General features: G+C 55.5%; 1 non-coding gene across 1 annotated transcript; it reads left to right on the top strand.

Annotated features, from left to right (window-relative positions):
* Positions 1 to 12,038: 12,038 nt before the first annotated feature.
* On the top strand, positions 12,039 to 12,110 carry TRNAG-UCC (transfer RNA glycine (anticodon UCC)). The gene has a single exon. It is a non-coding gene; the product is annotated as a tRNA-Gly (tRNA).
* The last annotated feature ends 145 nt before the right edge of the window (positions 12,111 to 12,255 follow it).

Below are 12,255 nucleotides of genomic sequence, written 5' to 3'. Positions count from 1 at the left end.
GCGCCTCACCCTTCCAGGAGAAGTAGCCGAGCACTGGCCGGAGACCCCCTCAGGGCTGGGTCTCGTACCTAGGATCGTACATGCTGATTTAGTACCAGGCAACACAGAGACACCACACCGTAGATTCTGGAGTACGAATGCTTTATCTAGAGATATCAGGATCTTTATGATCCGCAGAGTCGTATGTACAAGTAGAGCAAGGGCTCACAAAGTCTCGGTTGGGGTAGGGGTAGCGGGACAGTCTTAGGCTCTGGGTCAGTGCCGGAGCATATCCGGCGCACGGCTCCCAATCCCCGAGCCGGGGGATACGAGACGATCTTTGGGGCCCAGCCGGACCGGAATGTCTCTGGAGTGGGTCCCAATCTGCAGGGCTCGAGTCCGGGTGTCGGAGGTCGGACAATCTTTCAGGAGCTGCGAGTCACTCAGCAGGGCTCAGCGTTCTCTAGGGTGCAAGGTGAGCCGCGACCACGTCAGCAGGGCTCGGATGTTTTTAGGCAGAAGTCCGTCTCTGCCAGGGGGAGCCGCGACGCTGTCTGCAGGGCTCACCGAGGTTCCAAGAGTTCCGTCGGATTTTGGGAGGATGTTCTTCAGCCGCGACCATGTCAGCAGGGCTTGTTCTGTTCCAGGATTCAACTGCCAAGGGTCCCAGGGTGCCCCTTGTTATAGGTCGACTCCTCTTTGATGTCCGGAGTCCTCACGGGCAGGGGTCTTAGCGCCTGGGGGTCGGTTGTTGGGGGTCCTTGCCCCGCGGCCCTTTGATCCTTTCAAAGCGGGGTCGGGAGGGATCCCAGATACACAGCAGGCGTGGAGCCAGCCCTCAGGGTGGCCGGGGGGGCGATCGAAACTATCTCTTGGGAAGAGGCCAGGTGTGAATGAAACTACTCCTCCTACTCACCAGGAGCTCTCTCTCCCCCCCAGCTGGTATGGCGCGGCTAGGCCGGGGTTGCGCTTGGATCGAGGGCGGCCATCTGGGGTATTGGGCCGGGTCACTGGAGGCCGCGAGGCCGATGGAAGAGGAAGGGTGCCCGGTGTCGGGAAGATGGAGGACGGGGGTGACCCCGGGTTCTGGGTCGGTAGGCTACGTTAGTCAGGGTAGTGTGGGGTGTAGAGGTTAGTCTGGTGTCGCTACGGGTCTGAATGGGCCACACCACGAGGCCGGGTCCAACATGCGTCCCCCCCAGCTGAAGGCCAGAGAGAACTACCCATCCTCTTGGGGGTTCTCTTCGCTGAGGTGGAAGAATCTGGAGAGGCCGTCAGCATTGGCGTGGTCGCTGCCAGGGCGATGCTCTACTGTGAAGTCCATCCCCTGGAGGGAGATGGACCATCGTAGCAATTTGGGGTTCTCCCCCCTCATCTGCATGAGCCACCGTAAAGGTCGATGATCCGTCTGGACTCGGAAGTGGGTTCCGAAGAGGTAGGGTCGCAGTTTCTTTAGAGCCCAGACTACGGCGAACGCCTCGCGTTCAATGGTGCTCCATCGTTGCTCTCGGGCAGTAACCGTCGGCTAATGAAGGCCACGGGCTGATCTAAGCCCTTCTCATTGAGCTGGGATAGGACGGCCCCAATGCCATGCTCGGAAGCATCCGTTTGTACCACAAACTCTTTGGAGTAATCGGGGGCTTGGAGCACAGGGGCCGTACACATGGCGAGTTTCAGGGCGTCGAACGCCTTCTGGCAGGCAGGTGTCCACTGCACCTTTTTAGGTTGTTTTTTGGACGTGAGCTCTGTGAGGGGTCCTACGAGGCTGCCGTAAACTTGGATCAACCTCCGGTAGTAACCAGTGAGGCCCAAAAAGGCACGGACTTCGGTTTGGGTAGTTGGTGGTTCCCAGGCCAGTATGGCGTCAATATTAGGTTGGAGGGGGGCGACCTGCCCGCTGCCGACCTGGTGCCCCAGGTAGACCACTGATCCTTGCCCAATCTGACATTTGCTGGCTTTTACTGTGAGGCCGGCTTGGCGCAGGGCCCCCAAGACCCTCCGGATGTGCTGGAGGTGCTCGCCCCATTCGGAACTGAATACCGCAATATCGTCCAGATAGGCGGCGCTAAACTCTTCCAGCCCGGCCAGGACTCGATTCACCAGTCTCTGAAAGGTGGCCGGGGCGTTTTTCATCCCAAATGGCATCACTCTGAAGCGATAGTGCCCATCCGGGGTGGAGAAGGCGGACCGCTCCTTGGCGCCTTCCGTGAGTGCAATTTGCCAGTATCCGCAGGTCAAATCGAAGGTGCTGAGAAAATGAGTAGACCCAAGGCGGTCAATGAGCTCATCTGCGCGGGGGAGAGGGTGAGCGTCGGCTCGGGTGACCGCATTGAGCCCCCGGTAGTCCACGCAGAACTGTAGTTCGGGGGCAACACCAGGGGCAGGTGCTTTCGGGACGAGCACCACTGGGCTGGCCCACGGACTGTCTGTGGGCTCGATCACCCCTAGGGATAACATCTTCGATACTTCCGCCTGGATGCAGGCCCGGACTCGGTCGGGGACGCGGTAGGCTCGGTGCCTTACCGGGGGGCTGTCTCCGGTGTCCACGTCGTGGACGCACCAGTCGGTGACCTTGGGGACGAGGGAGAACAGGTCGGAGAACTGGCCCAAGAGCCGGCGGCAGTCCTCGTGTTGCTGGGGTGTGAGGGAGGGGGCGTGGATCACCCCCTCCACGGAGCCGTCCTTTTCTTTGGCCCGCAGGAGATCAGGAAGAGGCTCCGTTTCCTCTTCCGCCCCGTCGTCTGTGGCCAGGAGCAAGCTCAAATCCGTCCGCACGAAGTGAGACTTGAGGCGGTTCACGTGGAGGACCCGAAGGGGGTTCCGAGGGGACTGGACGTCCACCACGTATGTCACCTGACTTTTCCATTCGACCACTTTGAAGGGCCCGGTCCATTTGTCTTGGAGGGCACACAGCTTCACTGGGGCCATCACCCAGACCTGCTGGCCGGGCTGAAACTCGACCAGCGTGGCGTTCTGGTCGTACCAGCGCTTCATTTCTTCCTGGCTCGCCTCGAGGTTGGCTTCGGCCAGCTCTCGGAACTTCAGAGTCTGGTTCCTGAGAGTCAACAGGTACCGGAACACGTCCTGCGGGGGTTTCGGGGTGCCGTCTCCCATCCCTCTTTGACTAGGCTCAGGGGACCTCTGACTGGGTGCCCATACAGTAATTCAAACGGGCTGAACCCCAAGGACTTCTGGGGGACTTCCCTGTAGGCGAACAGGAGGCAGGGGAGAAGGACGTCCCACTTACGCCGCAGGGGCTCCTCGAGACCCATGATCATTCCCTTCAGAGTCCGGTTAAACCGCTCCACTAGGCCATTGCCTTGGGGATGGTAAGGGGTAGTGAATCTATAAGCTACTCCAGATTGTTGCCACAGGGATTTCATATATTTTGAGATAAAATTGGTGCCCCGGTCGCTCACGACCTCTCGGGGGAACCCTACCCGGGAGAAGATCCCCATTAAGGCCCGGCCCACCACGGGGGCCGTGACGGTGCGGTGGGGGATGGCCTCTGGGTATCGTGTGGCATGGTCCACTAGGACGAGGATAAAGCGGTGACCCTGGGCGGTCTTGGGATCCAGGGGCCCAACGATGTCAATTCCGACCCGCTCGAAGGGGGTACTGATGACTGGGAAGGGTTGGAGGGGAGCCTTGTGCTTTCCTCCACTTTTACCACTGGCCTGGCATGTGGGGCAGGACTTGCAGTGGGCCTCTACGTGGGCTCGCATTTTTGGCCAGTAAAAGTGCGTTACTAGGCGGTGGTAGGTCTTGTCCTGGCCCAAGTGGCCGGCCAGGGGTACATCATGGGCCAAGCCCAGGAGGAAGTCTCGAAAGCGTAGGGGGACCACCAGCACCTAGCTCGGCAGCCCGCGGTTCGCTATACAGGAGGTCATTCTCCCAATACAATAAGTGGGTTCCTGTTTGGTCGCCCGCGGCTTGGGCGGCAGCCTGCTGCCGGGGTCCGACCAGGGAAGGACAGGTCACTTGTTCTCTGCAGAACTCCTCTCGGGAGGGGCCCCCTTCGTGGCGCCACTGGGCCAACTCGGGCAGATCACCTAACTCCCTGATCTGCGCGTGGTCGGGCTGGACGAGCCCGTCGTCGGTGAGGGGCTCTTCTCCTGGGGATAGGGCGTGAGGTTCAACAGGGTCGTCTCCGGTTTGGTCAACGGAGGTGGTGCTGGGGGTTTCGTCCTCGACTCCCCCGCGGGGGGTAGCCGGGCCACCATGGACCGGTGGTTGCGCACACCCATTCTGGCAGTCCCATCATCCCGAGGTGGGTCTTGCGCTCGACCTGTCTCCAGGGGGAACTTTCTAGGTCGTTTCCCAGGAGGCAGTCTACAGGTTGTGCGGTTCAGACAGCTACCCGTAATGTTCCGGTTACTCCCCCCCATTCGAATGGTACCAAGGCCACCTTACACAAACTCTCAGTGTTGTCGGAAGCTATCACAGGGCAAAAGACATTTGGGATGATCTGGTCCGCCTGGACTAAGTGGCTGAGGACACCAGTGATGCTCGCCCCGGTGTCGCGAAGGGCCTCCACCGGGTGGTCGTTAACCTTTACTAGCTGGCGATACTTCTTGGTGTTTGCGGGTAGGGGTGCCCCGGGAATCATATCCCGATCTCCTAGAGAGACCAGGGCCATGGCTGCAGGTTCCCATCCCTTGGGGTCCTCAAACTCCTCCCCTAGGGTTACGGTGGCCATGTGTCGGGCTGGGGGAGCTGTCGTGGGGGGTTTCTGGGCCATGGGGCACTGAGGGTCGCTGGCGTAATGCCCTAGCCGTTGACAGCGGAAACATGTGATATTCACCCAGGGTCCTTGTCTGCCCGGTGTGGCGGCACTGCCTGGCGGAGGAGCTGGGAACCCCGGGGATGGGTTCCTCGGGGGGCTACGCGGGGCCCGGATGGAAACTCCCACTGTTTCCCTTGATTTCCCCCCCCTCTCTGACGGGGAGGTCCTTGATAGCTTCGGGGGTAGTCCCCGATGGGGTTCCGGGGGACCCGGGTGTTTACCCAGCGATCTGCTTCGACGGCCAGCTTCCTCGGGTCTGCGAGTTTGCTGTCGAGCAGGTGCTGGCGTAGATCTACAAAACAATCTGTGAACAAGTGTTCCCAGGCAATGAGGTCGGTCAATTCTTCGAAGGTGGTTACCTTGCTGCCCTTGATCCACCCTTCCAGCGCCCGGCTGTAAAAGTTCACGTATTCCACCCAGGTGGTGCCTGGGATCTTTCGGCAGTCCCGGAACAGCTGCCGATACATTTCGGGGGTGAGGCCGTATTTCGTGAGGAGGGCCTCCTTCATGTGGCTGTAGGATGTTTGCATAGAGGCCGGTAGGTCGAGGTGGGTGTCTCGTCCTTCGCTCAGGAATCGCCCCCACAACCCGGCCCCCCAGTCCTTCTGTGGGATGCGGTGGGAGGTCATGGCTACCTCGTAGGCTTTGAACCACTGCTGGATGTCATCATTCCTTTAGTACTCTTTGACCACATCCTTAGGGATGTGGACTTTCAGTTCCCCAGGGTGCGGGTTCCTGGCCCCCCGAGGGTCGAGCTCCCTCGCTCCTTGCTCGGAACTCTATTTCTTTCAAGCTGCGCTCGTGCTCAAGCTGAAGTTTTTTTTCCTCGTGCTCCTGTTGCAACTTCTTTTCTTCTAGCTCTCCTTGTACTCGGAGTTGTTCCACTGCTAGCTTTTTTTCGGCTAGCCTTATCTCGCCTTCTATTTTCAGTTTGGCCATTTCTAGTTCATGACTTCGGTCCCTTTCCCTGTCTGTGACGTCTTCCGGGGACCAGCCCCCACTCGCTGCGTTGCTTTGCGCTTGGGGGTTATTGCTTGTTCTCGGGAAGTTCCTGAGCTCGTCCGCCCGCTCTGTCTCCTCACCGACGTCGTCCAGTCGGGGAAGGGAGGCTCCGGACTCCACCCAGGCTTTCAGGGCTTGTTGCATGTCTTCCTTGGTGTTCAGACCAGTGGTAGCGATCTTTCGTTGTTTGCAAAATTGTTTCAGCTCCTTGTGTGTGTATTCTTCTAATCGCTGTACACAAAACGTAGCACTCGCGTCGGTTTCAGCGGTGCTCATGGTGGTTTCTTCTGTCGTCTTTGTTCGGTAGTGCGTCAGCCGTTCGTTGTACGATCTCTAGTTTGTGGGCTCGGATCCCGTCGCTTGCCACCAGTGTTAGAAAGGCTAGCCTCAGGGACGGACAGACAGGTACCTGACCCCCCTGCGCCTCACCCTTCTGGGGGAAGTAGCCGAGCACTGGCCGGAGACCCCCTCAGGGCTGGGTCTCGTACCTAGGATCGTACACGTTGATTTAGTACCAGGCAACACAGAGACACCACACCGTAGATTCTGGAGTACGAATGCTTTATCTAGAGATATCAGGATCTTTATGATCCGCAGAGGCGTATGTACAAGTAGAGCAAGGGCTCACAAAGTCTCGGTTGGGGTAGGGGTAGCGGGACAGTCTTAGGCTCTGGGTCAGTGCGGGAGTGTATCCGGCGCACGGCTCTCAATCCTCGAGCCGGGGGATACGAACCGATCTTTGGGGCCCAGCCGGACCGGAATGTCTCTGGAGTGGGTCCCAATCTGCAGGGCTCGAGTCCGGGTGTCGGAGGTCGGACAATCTTTCAGGAGCCGCGAGTCACTCAGCAGGGCTCAGAGTTCTCTAGGGTGCAAGGTGAGCCGCGACCACGTCAGCAGGGCTCGGATGTTTTTAGGCAGAAGTCCGTCTCTGCCAGGGGGAGCCGCGACACTGTCTGCAGGGCTCACCGAGGTTCCAAGAGTTCTGTCGGATTTTGGGAGGATGTTCTTCAGCCACGACCACGTCAGCAGGGCTTGTTCTGATCCAGGATTCAACTGCCAAGGGTCCCAGGGCGCCCCTTGTTATAGGTCGACTCCTCTTTGATGTCCGGAGTCCTCACGGGCAGGGGTCTTAGCGCCTGGGGGTCGGTTGTTGGGGGTCCTTGCCCCACGGCCCTTTGATCCATTCAAAGCGGGGTCGGGAGGGATCCCAGACATGCAGCAGGCGTGGAGCCAGCTCTCAGGGTGGCCGGAGGGGCGACCGAAACTATCTCTTGGGAAGAGGCCAGGTGTGAATGAAACTCCCCCAGCCGGTATGGCGCGGCTAGGCCGGGGTTGCGCTTGGATCGAGGGCGGCTGTTGGACTTGGCCCTTCTTGCAGGGTCATCCTTAAACTTTTTGCCTTCCTCCTGTATTTTTTCTGACCTGGTGTTGGCTGTTTTATGACTCTGGGCACCTTACCACTGCTGACCAGTGCTAAGGTGCATATACTCTCCCTATGGGAAAATGTATTATGTGAATTGACTTCCATGTTTGGCTTATTTGGTTTACTATCAGTCCCTAGTAGAGTGCACCAGGGATGCCAAGGGCTTATATATCCAAATGCTGCTAGTGGGCTTGCAGCACTGGTTGTGCCACCCACAGAAGCAGCCTGGTAAAATGTGTCTAAGGTCTGCCATTGCAGAACCTGCATGCAGTCTGGTACTGTCATGCTGACTGGGCAAGTGTCCCCACTTGCCAGTCCCTAAACCTTCCCTTACCTTCATATTAGTCACCCCTATGGTAGGCCCTAGGGCAGGGTGCATTGTAAGGATAAGGTAGGACATGCCCTGAGGTGTGTGGCATGTCCTAATAGTGAATTACAGCCATTTTCGTTTTTCACTATTGTAAGGCTACCTGCTCTCCATAGGCTGAATGGGCTGCTAGAGTATAACACTCTATAATCCTAGAAGGCTCTGGAAGCATGGTAGAAATTCATGTTTAGTATGCCTGAACTCAGAATAATAAAATACATCTTTTAGCAAAGGTTATTTTAATATCCTGGGTTTGCAAATGCTACTTTTAGAAAGTTAGCCTTTGCGTGCCTAACCATTTCAGTCCGCCTCTGGAGGGGAGGGCTATCTTCTTTGTGTGTAGCTTGAGTGACAGGGCTGGGAAGTTCCAGGAGACAGGCTGGGGCTGCCAGGTGGTGAATAGGGAGATTACACCAGGATGGGTGGGAGGTGTGCACCTTGACTCTGAATAGGGCAGTGCTCTGCCATCACAATGCTGGCTCCACCCCCTGGGGAGCGTCTGATGTCTCTGCCCTGCCTGCTGAAAGAAGAAGCCAGAGCCCCAACAACAAAGTGCTCCTCACTGAAAAGAACTGGACTGGGATTATGCAAAGGCCCCCCTGGCCTGTAAAGACAAAAGAAACTTAGTATAAATGTAGGGGCCCTGCTCCTAAGAAATCAGATCCTGATTGAACCACGAAGGAACTCTGCCTGACTAGAAGGACCTGGAAGAAGCTGAAGGAGGAGTAACTTTCCCTGACCTGGGGGATTGGCCTGCAGTTGGTGCCTTGCTGAGAAAGGAGAGGAAAAGACTGAAAGAGACTTTGCACTTTGTTTTTCAACTATCTCCAAGGGCTTGGAAGAAGAGCTTGCCCCCTGAACTGAGTCCCAGGACCATTGGACTCATCTGCCTTCAAAAATTGAGTTGCCTGGACGATCTGTGCTTGTTTCCCGCTGGATTTGGCCCCAGTATGCCTCGTACCCCATCCGCCGCGAAGCCGTGTCTTTGCCGGCGGGCACCGCGCATCTACGCTGATCCAAAAGCGTTAGTACGCGCCGTATCCCTCCCGGCCGCATTGCACCTAACCTTCCCCGCCGATTCGAGACGTACATCACTGGCTGCCGAACCCTGTACGCAGGACCCAAGTTCCATCGTCCCGCAGGTACGGTCCGTACGCTGCTAACGTACTGCACCGTGCCGTACTCAGAGCCGAGAAGCCGCAGTACGCTGATCCTCCCCGTACGCTGTACGGCGCCGAGAAGTGTCGCCGCCTATCCGCACCGAAGGTACGGCTCGAACGCCGAACGCCACGGACTCTGCAAGCTGATCCGGGCCATCCGCACGTATCCCTGAAGATCGCGTACCAACGCCGCGTCCCGAAGCCGCGATCCGACCTGCACCTGAATACGCTGCCGAACGACGACCCGGACCCTTCAACTTGTCCCGCACTGTCCGTCGCGGACCGCACGAACTTAAGGTACTTTGTTCTGTTTGCACCGCAGCGTGAGCGTCACCGACCCCGGAGTCCGCACCGATTGTTTGACTCGTACTTTCCTTGTTTTTAATGCGGACGAGTCGCACACCCAGGTACGAACCGTACAAAGCCTGAAAAGAAGCCGAATTGAGTAAAAGAAGCCTATTTTTGCATTTTAAGCCTTTTTACAAGAACATTGAACTTTAAAATAATACTGTGGTCATTTTAATCGTTATTCTGGTCTTGTGCTAAGCCTTATATAAAGAGAACAATTTTTGATATAACCTTGACTGGTGTCCATTTGTGGTGTGTCATTGTATTACTGTATGTGTTCACAAATGCTTAACCTATGACGCCCTGAGAATAGTCTTGACTGCTTGCGCCACACTACCTAAAGGGTGAGCAGGGGTTATTTGAAAGGGTGATCCCCTTATCCTGACTTAGAATTGAGAGTCCCTGCTTGTCGCAAGTGCATACATGTGCCAACTAGAGGTTCCCAATTCTAACAGCGGCCATCTGGGGTATTGGGCCGGGTCACTGGAGGCCGTGAGGCCGATGGAAGGGGAATGGTGCCCGGTGTCGGGAAGATGGAGGGGAGGACGGGGGTGACCCCAGGTTCTGGGTCGGTAGGCTACGTTAGTCAGGGTCGTGTGGGGTGTAGAGGTTAGTCTGGTGTCGCTACGGGTCTGAATGGGCCACGCCACGAGGCCGGGTTCAACAATCAGTATGCCCGTTTCACAGCTTTCTGAATGCTCCTGTTCTGTTAAGTGAACAACAACCCAGTGCTGCTGTTCACCAGGGGGATGAAATTAAAGGTCAGAATGCGGCCCTCGGGTCGTACTTTGAATATCCCTGTCCTAACGTGAGAGCACATTTAGCAAGTGCGAGTGGCTGCTCGGGCTCGCTATTTGTATTCTGCTGCAATTAGCACTGTTTCTTAGCGCAAAATGCATCCTCGCATCCATAACGCAAAATGCATCCTCGCATCCATTTTGAGCGCAAAGGGGCATTTTGCCTGAACAAAATATCGCTAAAAGTTGCTAGTAAGTTTGAGGAAAATCCTACCTCAAGATCACATTTAGCAAGCACTATCGGCAGTTCGTTATTCGTGTTCTGTTGCATGTAACGCCATTTCTTAGTGCAAAATGCATCCTTGCGCCCATTTTGAACGTGACTGGGCTTTGTTGTGCTAAGAAATAGTGCTAATTGCAGAATTACTCTTCTTGCACAATTCAAGCGTAATATTGCATACATTTTAGGAAATTAAGCGTGATTTAGCTACACTGAATAACACCAGTTATGTCCACCTCATTCAACTCTTCAAGACAATAAAAACACAGAGTTAATCCAGGGCCAACATGAAATGCGCATCCACAGCGTCAGAGCAGGTGGAAGATCCTTCTCTAGCAGCCAAGACCTGGAACGAGCTTCGGGCAGACATCAGACGCGCCCCCTCCCTGAACACCCTCAGGAAGACCCTCAAGCCCTGGCTCTTCGGCTAGTCAAATCTGCGGAACCCCCCCCACTCCCTCAGCGTCTTGAGACCCTCACGGTTGAGTAGCACGCTTACAATTCCCTTGATTGATTGATTGATTGATTGATTGATTGATTGATTGATTGATTGATTGATTGAAATGTAAAGCTAAAATATGAGGGTTGACGTCGAAAATGCCAGCAGAGGATGGTTTCTATCCATCGACCTCTGGGTTATTGGCCCAGCGCGCTTCCGCTGCGCCACTCTGCTGTGATGCATGTTTCTGTGGTAAGTCATTACAGCCATGTGATCTGCGGCCACACATGTGTTTGATGTGCACACACTTTGACAGTAAAGCACACATTGTGTAAAACACTTACCTGGGGGCAGACTTCACATAGTTCCAGTAGAGTGCAAACTAAAGATTACAAATATATATGTTATGCTATACCCTTCAATGCTGTTTTGTCACGTTTGGTTACTTTGTGTTATGTGTGGTGTTACAGTATGTTAACCCACATTTGCCAACATCTTGGCCTCTTGCTGCGTCTTGACAAAGAGGAGAGTTTTGCTCTCAGTTTTTTTGGAACGAGGAAAACCTTCAATGTTTGCCCGGCTGAGGTTGTCGGTCGTTTCTCCGGTTGTTTTAATCGGGAGGTTGGGTGTCGATTTTTAGGGATTATCTAGTGAGTTTGTTAGACTGATAGAATCAGATGCTGAAGTCTAATAATGTGATGTGTGAGAGATTTAGGATGGTATGTCCCGCTGAGTCCACCTTTGAAAGCAGGGTTATAGTGTGGTGGTCTTTCGTATGTGATGTGACTGGACCCCAGTGATTTGTTTCCCCACCTCCATAGTCCCTAACGAGATGGGGCATATTAAAGGGCACCCTATAGAACGGGTGATGGGTCTCAACCACACGTAGCCTCCCCAGCACCGGTACCATCTGGTTCCGTCCAGCGCGTGACGTCAATATGCCCTTACACATCACAGTGGTGACTCTGCTGTCCCTTTGCACTTCCATATACTGAAGGTTGACCCCTCTCCGGCTCTTCTGCAGACAACCCTTCTGTGCCGCTCTCTTTCCTAGTTCAATGTGGACGTTCTTGCAGTAATGGGGGGGTGGGGCGTGTCCGCCATCACTTTCCTTGAAGCTGAATGTCTGGAGCGGGACAATCGCTTAGAATCCATAGTTCCAGGGCGCGTGGGCGTAGCTTGCATCGGTGCAGCATGTGCAGCGGCACCGGGGCCGGAGGCCCATTAGGGCTCATAATACTGAGGCTACTGCTGGAACAGGATTGAAGCCGACGTCAGCATCCACCCGGCCCCCTGCGCCAGGGTAAATGACGCAGCTGGTTTCTCTCCAGTCAGCGGGGCTGGGCCGCGGGAGGGGCTGCGAGAAGCGGCCAGACTGGGGGTCTTACAAGGGTCATTAGAGTGAAAATGTCTGTGGGGGAATCATTGCCTTTAACTTCAGAAATGCTCAGCTGATAGAGTGTCCCACGGCTCGTGCCATTTCTTATACTGAGTTTGACGCATGTCAGACTCAACGAGCGTTGGTGGTATAGTGGTGAGCATAGCTGCCTTCCAAGCAGTTGACCCGGGTTCGATTCCCGGCCAACGCAAAACTATTTTATTAAGATAACATGCGAATAATAATACAATGCATTTTTTTATGGCAAACTATTAATCCCGTCACAGCGCTAACATTGTGCGGGACCCTTCTCTTTAATAACAGCCACTGGGAGAGACGTGCAGCTCTTACTGTCA

The sequence above is a fragment of the Triturus cristatus genome, chromosome 12 (genome assembly GCF_964204655.1).
Source record: "Triturus cristatus chromosome 12, aTriCri1.1, whole genome shotgun sequence".
In the NCBI taxonomy this organism is placed as follows: Eukaryota; Metazoa; Chordata; class Amphibia; order Caudata; family Salamandridae; genus Triturus; species Triturus cristatus.
This window is presented reverse-complemented; position numbering and strand designations above follow the sequence as displayed.